Below are 7,345 nucleotides of genomic sequence, written 5' to 3'. Positions count from 1 at the left end.
TTGGAGGGAAAAGAAAAAATAAACAAAAACAATTATCCAATATCTACAAGATATGTTTCACTTGTAAATAAGAACTTTTACAACATCCAGTATCTGATTTCTTTAGGGACCAACGACCTGGCATCAATAGATATGATGCTAATTGAATGTCTTTTGTCAATAATATGAAATATCAAAAATATTCATCAATTTAATCCTCTTTGTGAAACCTCGATCCTTGAGTCCAAATAACTTTGGACGTGTTATATACTTGCACTGCATCATAGACAAATTTGAACTTTGATCATCAGAGGCTGCTCGTACGCTGATTCTCAAGTCATTGAGGACAACAATACTCCTCCAAAATAAACACCCCTTCAAACATGTATTTAGCATACCCAGCATGACATTTAGATATACAAATAGAAAAAATGAAAATCTAAACAAGTGCCCTATTTCCATCATTTAACCAGGTATGGTGTGGGAAAACTTACATCAGTGTAGTCTTGATCAGTTAACCACCATAAACACCTGTTCGTAGTGTCATAAACTCTCCTACACACAAATGAAGATATGCCTGAAGGAATTTCAACGCCTTTCCTGAGAAATGCAACTTTACATGGATGAAGCAATGAGGCAGTTGATATCTCATCTTTGTGAAATGAATAGAAGACCTCGTTTGGTGCAGCTTCAAGCAAAACCCCTTTGCCTACCTTAACATCAGTTGGTCGATAAAGCCAGTTTACACTTAGCTTCACGTGATCGTCTTCATCTGAAGTCAAGCAATGAATAATCCCAATGAAAGGCGGTGCATTACCAGCCTGAAAAAAGTGCACAATCTCCGACGCTGATTTTACGGCCATCCTGGAAATTCAAATAATTTCAAAATTCTCTTCATTCATCATTACAAAATATTAAGAAAAGAGAACAGATAAGCAAAACATACAAATCCTGTGCACCCAAAATAAACTGCCATGCCACAACATTCCAATTCAAAATTTATAATTACAATTATTTACATCATTATATAGAAAAGATATCGAATTGTCCACGTCATGAATGTCAATTAAATTGTAAATGCAAATGGAGAGAAATATGTTTACAGATATTTATTTACATTTATTGATACCAATATACAGAAAGATATCTAATTGTCCACATCATGAATGACATCAGGCAAATGCAATAACATGCAAATGAAGAGAAGCTACAAAACTAATAAATATTAGTCAATCTTTCTGTTTTCTCAATTTTCCCAATAAAGGGGAAAATACAAGTTTTCACATACAAGAAAATCCATAATTATATAAAACAAACTCTGACCTATGTATAAAGCTCTAACTCTACCACCGTGTGATAACTAATCATCTACTGAGCTCATCAATAGTAAAAGAGATATTTTCTATAGGGTGCCTTCCTCAGATTATGAGGTAGAGAATTTCTATTGGATTTGCTCGTAGGGTTGTGGATTGATTCCAGGATTCCCACATATTTCATCATTCCTTCCCACATAGTTCTTTAACTATTTTCATTTTCAGTATTGATCTAGGACCTTCAGGCCCTTCACACTCCCACACTATACCTACACTGCATGTACTCTTTTCATTCCAATGAGTTTTTGATCATTTGCTGAACATTAATAAAAATTATCTCAAATAATACATCTGCTATTTGTGTAGTGTCTCTCACCAAATGCAGTATCAAAGCATATCAGCGTTTCAGAATTTTGTATTCAGACCTTTTTAAAGTAGACTCTCGGAATACTTCCAAGGCTTCACAGTGATCTTGAATCACTTTAGAGCAGTTTAAGTCGTACAAATATGTAATCAGGCATTCCTGATAGCACCAGAAGAAGTATTATTAGAGGCTATTACCAAAGCGCAACAAAACCCCATCTAAAAACATGGACCCTCAAACTCACTACATACATTGGGAGTGCGAAAGATAACCTAATTCATATGGCAATACTCTAAAAGTATGTCGCCAACTGCCAGATACAGAATATTGGATAAATCTAGTGTGCAAAGAAACCCAAATATGATGAACAAATGGCACAACACCACAGAAAAAGAGGCTGATCAAATGTATCTCTACAAAAGAAAAGTTCCATAAATCAAGCACAAACCAGAAATTCCATACAACACGGTGATTGATATCAATCAAGAGTCAACTTGCTTTGTGGGTAATACCAGGCATTCATTAACACGAAATTTGTTACACAAATCATCCTTAATCTCAACTCTCAATTTCTAGCTAAAAATGTCGACATAATAGGGCCATTTTCTCACCCTCCTATAACTACCCAATAGCAAATTCATCATCCTTCTAATTTATTCCTATTCTGTCAATCCTATCCAAACATTAGGCGCTCAGAGATATCCCTCCACCCACAACACATGTCTCCTTGCTATCCCTCCACGCACAACACAACATATGTCTCCTTGCTGACCAATAACCCAGCACCACCCACCAAACAATCAACCTGCATAGAAATCCCCCTGAACCGACCGATGAATCCATTATAACATGTCATTTTTAGAAACAAATAGTTGAGGCCTGCCTGAAAAAGAACCGCTTCCGATTTGATGCGCTGCATCTTTACATGTCAAGGTCGCCATGACTTTCAACTGGTCTTGGATGCAACTTTTGTACCAGTGGAATTTGAACTTGGATTGACATTATACCACCACCCCATAGACTAGAGGATCTTAAATTGCGAATCCGTGAGATACTACTTTGATCCGCGAAAATCTTTCTTCCCGAAACACAGAAAAATCCGTTGGCATTGATTGGCAAAGAAGATTAGGTTTTCAGGGAAAGCTCCTTCTGAAACCTAACAAAAACGAATCTAGAGGGAAAAAAACAAAGCGCCGCTCTAGGATACTTGATCTAACACCTATATATAAATAATATAATGAAAACTCCGGTATAAAAGCATATACCCTCCATTTCTACACAGTAAACTTGTTCTTATTATTGAATATGCAACCCTTGTAATCTGTTTTATAAGTTTGATTTATTTTCAAATCAATTCACGCAATTAAAATACAAAAGGTCGGTTAGATCATAAAGTTAGAGCATAATATTACCTTAGAGAAAAACTTAACACTGGAAGAATCGCCAACAATACCATGACTTGGGACAAGGAACATGTGCTGCTGCCGTTGTTGCTCTTCACTCTATCGCTCATGCATAGCCTAGACAACTATCTCATCAAGTCTATTCAATAACTCTAGCCTGAAATGTCTTCTAACCTGCAACAATATTCAAAGGCATGTCAAAGCACCGCAGCCAACGTCGTGATAAAATTATATGAAAAAGATGCATACACAGAGTCCAGGAATGCATGTGCATACTTCTTGCATGACATTCTCTCTTGGGTTTTTACTGTTGTGTGGCCAGACAATGCAGCAAGCAAGTGCTCTGCTCCAAGGTTGGATGTCATGATAATGACTCTGTTTGAGAAACTAACAGTGCGACCTTGTCCATCTGTAAGTCTACCATCATCAAGCATTTGAAGCAAAGTGTTGAAGACTGAAGTGTGTGCTTTCTCAACTTCATAAAAAAGAACAACACTATAGGGTCTTCTCCTTACTGCTTCTGTCAGTTTCCCCCCTTCTTCATAACCCACATAACTGCCATTACAACATCAAATCATTTTAGTACATTGCAACAACAAATCGAGCAAAAATATAAATACAACTATACAAAAAAAGGCGTCTTGTTGTCAACCAATTGAGTGTCTGGCTATCAACTAATGTCAATTAGAAACATCTAGCTGTTCACATACCCAGGAGGAGCACCTATGAGCCTTGCAACTGAATGTTGCTCCATATATTCAGACATATCAATACGGACCAGCTGATTTTCATCATCAAACAATTGAGCTGCAAGAGCCTTTGCAAGTTCCGTTTTTCCAACTCCAGTGGGCCCCAAGAATAGGAAAGATCCAGTCGGCTGTTGAGGTCTTCCAAGTCCAGCCCGCGATCTTAACACAGCTTTGGCAACCGCTTGAACCGCCTCATCTTGTCCAACAACTCTTTCATGCAACCTGTCTGCCAGACCTATCAGTCGCTCGTTTTCATTCTGACCAAGTCTTGTAACAGGGCTACCAGTCCAGCGACTCACAACCTGCATTCATCACATAGTTATGTATCATGAACATCAGACACTATAGCTCTCATTGGGTTGCCAACATAAATTCTGTCAATCATATTCGATGGAAGGTATGTATAGATACTTCGTTCAACGTACCTCTGCAATCTGATCAGGTCCCACACTCTCTGTTAACATGAGATTTTTTCCCATAGCTTCTTTTCTAGAAGTTTCAGTCTTTGTTTCTTTAAGGGCCCTGTATAGTTTTGCAGCTTGCGCCACAGCCTTCCTACGCTTTGCTTTTTCCAAGAAATCTGCAATTCCTCACATTCTTGCTTCAGTCCCCGGATTTCATCTACTCTCTCTTTTTCTTTTTGGTATTTCATTTTCAACGGTTGCAACTTATCTCTCAAATAATCAAGCTCCTTGTGAACCTATAAGAATTAGAAAAGAAAATGAGTTATTTAAAGGTTATGATACTAATGGTTCTTACCGACCAACAATTTTCACCATGTCAAACAACAACACCCCCCAACATACAAAGAATTTTCAATAGACATATTTACATCAAAGAATCCCCATCATAATAAAAATGCCTACAGATTGATCACTGATCAGAACGACAGCCAAGAAAATGCAATAAGGTTATCTCAAGTACAAACCTCAGCCAAACGAGCTTTACTGGCTTTATCTTTCTCCTTTTCAGGGCATGCAACTCAACTTCTAGTTGAATCCTTTTCCTTTCAAGGGTGTCGATTTCTTCAAGTGGCTATCCAGTTGAACTCTTACATTTGCACATGCTTCATCCACAAGATCAATTGCTTTGTCTGGAAGATGTCGCCCTGTTCAGACAAACGGATTATAATGATTTTCAGAACGCCTCAGAGGAGTTCTTGATCTCTCAAGAATTAAGAGCAGAACATAATACCCCAAATGATCAAGTAATAAACACTACTTTTGGGATAATTCACACATATTGCAACTTATTCCACCCATAATAGCCAGGTATCAACTTACCGGTGATATATATACTTACCAGTGATATATCTACTTGATAACTGGGCAGCAACTACAAGTGCTCTGTCCAATATTCTCACACCATGATGACCTTCGCACTTTTCTTTTAAACCACGAAGGATACTAATAGTGTCTGTCACACGAGGTTCAACTACATAAACCTGCACCATAATATCAATAGCAACAAATTTATTAAAACCACTAGAAGCGTGTGAACAGCCATATTAATACGTCTAATAACCCGACTAAGCACTCACTTTGCTGGAATCGTCGCTCAAACGCAGCATCTTTCTCCACATACTTCCGGTACTCTTCCAGAGTAGTTGCTCCAATGCACCTTAAGTTGGCCCCGAGCAAGCATCGGTTTAAACAAATTGGAAGCATCCATTGATCCCTCAGTACGCCCTGGAAACAAAACAAAATTCAATTCGACACGATTACTTCACAACCGAAGCTTAAAACCAATCACTTAAAAGGACCTTTAATCAATCAAGGCTAATAACATATATAATATTTGCTAGATCTAAAAATTGAATTGTAGGTAACCAGGATAGGTTTCTCTTACCGGCACCCAGAACTAAATGTATTTCGTCAATAAAGAGAATAAGTTTTCCTTGAGCTTCTTCTACCTCTTTCAATACAGATTTAAGTCGCTCTTCGAATTCGCCTCTATAATTGGCACCAACCACTAGAGCTCCCATATCTAAGGCTATCAATCTCACTTCTCGCAAATTGTTGTTTAAAACCATTTGAAAAACAAAATGAATTAGTGGCTCTACCAAGCTTGCATTCTGAAGATAATCCTGCCCAACGCACTGTACCAGTGCGGACCCACAAAAGTCCCCAAATTTGTGGAAGGCAACCTACAAACCAAAATTTTCAAACAATATATATTTGTGTGCTTGCAAAAGAGCTTACCTTGGCACATCCCCTCAAACAATTCTTTGTGCCAGCCCTTCCACCACAGCAGTCTTTCCAACACCAGGCTCTCCAATGAGCACAGGATTGTTCTTGGTCCTCCGAGACAAAATTATAACTACTCTCAGAATTTCTTCATCTCTACCAATGACAGGATCAAGCTTCCCAGCATCTTCAACCAAATTGTGGCCATATGTTTTGAAGGCCTGAAAATTAGTATCACCAGACGCAGTATCTACCTTTTTGCCCTCTCCTCTGAGCTTCTCCACTTCGGATTTCACTCTCTCTATCCTCACACCTGCCTCTGTAAAGCAATATGAAACCTGGGAGTTTTTTAGCACTCCAAGAATAAGATGATCTACTGCCAAATGAGTGTCCCCCTTGCTCTTTTGTAAATACCGAGCACGACTGATGCAGTATCTTATTTCAATGTTAGGAGGAATACTGTCGGGGGCAGGATCTTGGGATGGGAGTTTCTTCAGGGCCTGGGATGGGAGTTTCTTCAGGGCCTGTCAAAGGACTCTCTGTATTGCTTCCACAGTTTCCTCTCCACCTGTAGCAGATGAAATCGCTTGACGGAGAATACCCCTATGTCATAAGCTATACCCCGATAGAAAAACCAAACGAGACCGCTTACGGGAGAATCAACATCAGAGCAGGTTTCCTGGAGAGACTGCTCGGCGAAAGAGGTCTTCTCCAAGCTAACCGGAGTAGGGTAAAGTGCCCAGCAGCTAATCCACCGTCAGATCGCAGCAGAGGCTTCTTACCATCGATCTGGGCGGGCGAACCAAGGGGAAAAACTGTGACCAGACGTCTTGCCAGGAAGAGAATTAATGAAAGAACTCGCGTGGTGTGCCATGTGATGGCGCTAAGCGCGAAACCAGCGGGCATGTATCCCGTAAACTCCTAGCATTGTGCCATAAACTCGGCGCACAGATGTCAGACGATTGTATGCCCGCTGAATGTGACGCCAGGTGTCAACATTAGGAACAAAAGGACGACAAAAGTCTCTTTCAAAGGAAGGCCTATCAGCCTAAATATGCGGTTTCAAATTAAAACAGAGATGATTTCAATTTAAAATATGAATGTGGGAACTTTTATGTTTCGTATGAAAGCATAAATAGTATTATAAAGCCCTTATCATCTCATCAAGACCCACTCTAGCTAACAAAAGTCAAGGTTTCCTAATTTAATGTAAAGCAAGGCTGTGGGTAAATATTAATTAATTATTATTTATTTTTTAAATAAAATATTATTCTTATTATTTTAAATAATTAAGAAAAATATAAATTAATATGGGGTAAAATAAAAAATCTAATTATTTTTCAACTATGGA

The 7,345-nt window shown here is 38.6% G+C and overlaps 1 pseudogene across 1 annotated transcript; it reads right to left on the bottom strand.

Moving 5' to 3' along the window:
- Window positions 1-226: 226 nt before the first annotated feature.
- On the bottom strand, window positions 227-6,900 carry LOC149151875 (chaperone protein ClpB1-like; annotated as a pseudogene). Its single transcript, XR_016263288.1, has 13 exons — window positions 6,716-6,900; window positions 6,010-6,597; window positions 5,657-5,826; window positions 5,338-5,496; window positions 5,111-5,252; window positions 4,737-4,916; window positions 4,234-4,508; window positions 3,770-4,110; window positions 3,336-3,614; window positions 3,069-3,233; window positions 693-843; window positions 474-579; window positions 227-354 (listed from the first exon to the last, which is right to left on the bottom strand). The product of XR_016263288.1 is annotated as a chaperone protein ClpB1-like (transcript).
- Window positions 6,901-7,345: the final 445 nt, after the last annotated feature.

Source organism: Pinus tabuliformis, chromosome 9 (genome assembly GCF_031772625.1).
Source record: "Pinus tabuliformis cultivar Carrire ecotype Pingquan chromosome 9, CPIR1, whole genome shotgun sequence".
Classification (NCBI taxonomy): Eukaryota; Viridiplantae; Streptophyta; class Pinopsida; order Pinales; family Pinaceae; genus Pinus; species Pinus tabuliformis.
This window is presented reverse-complemented; position numbering and strand designations above follow the sequence as displayed.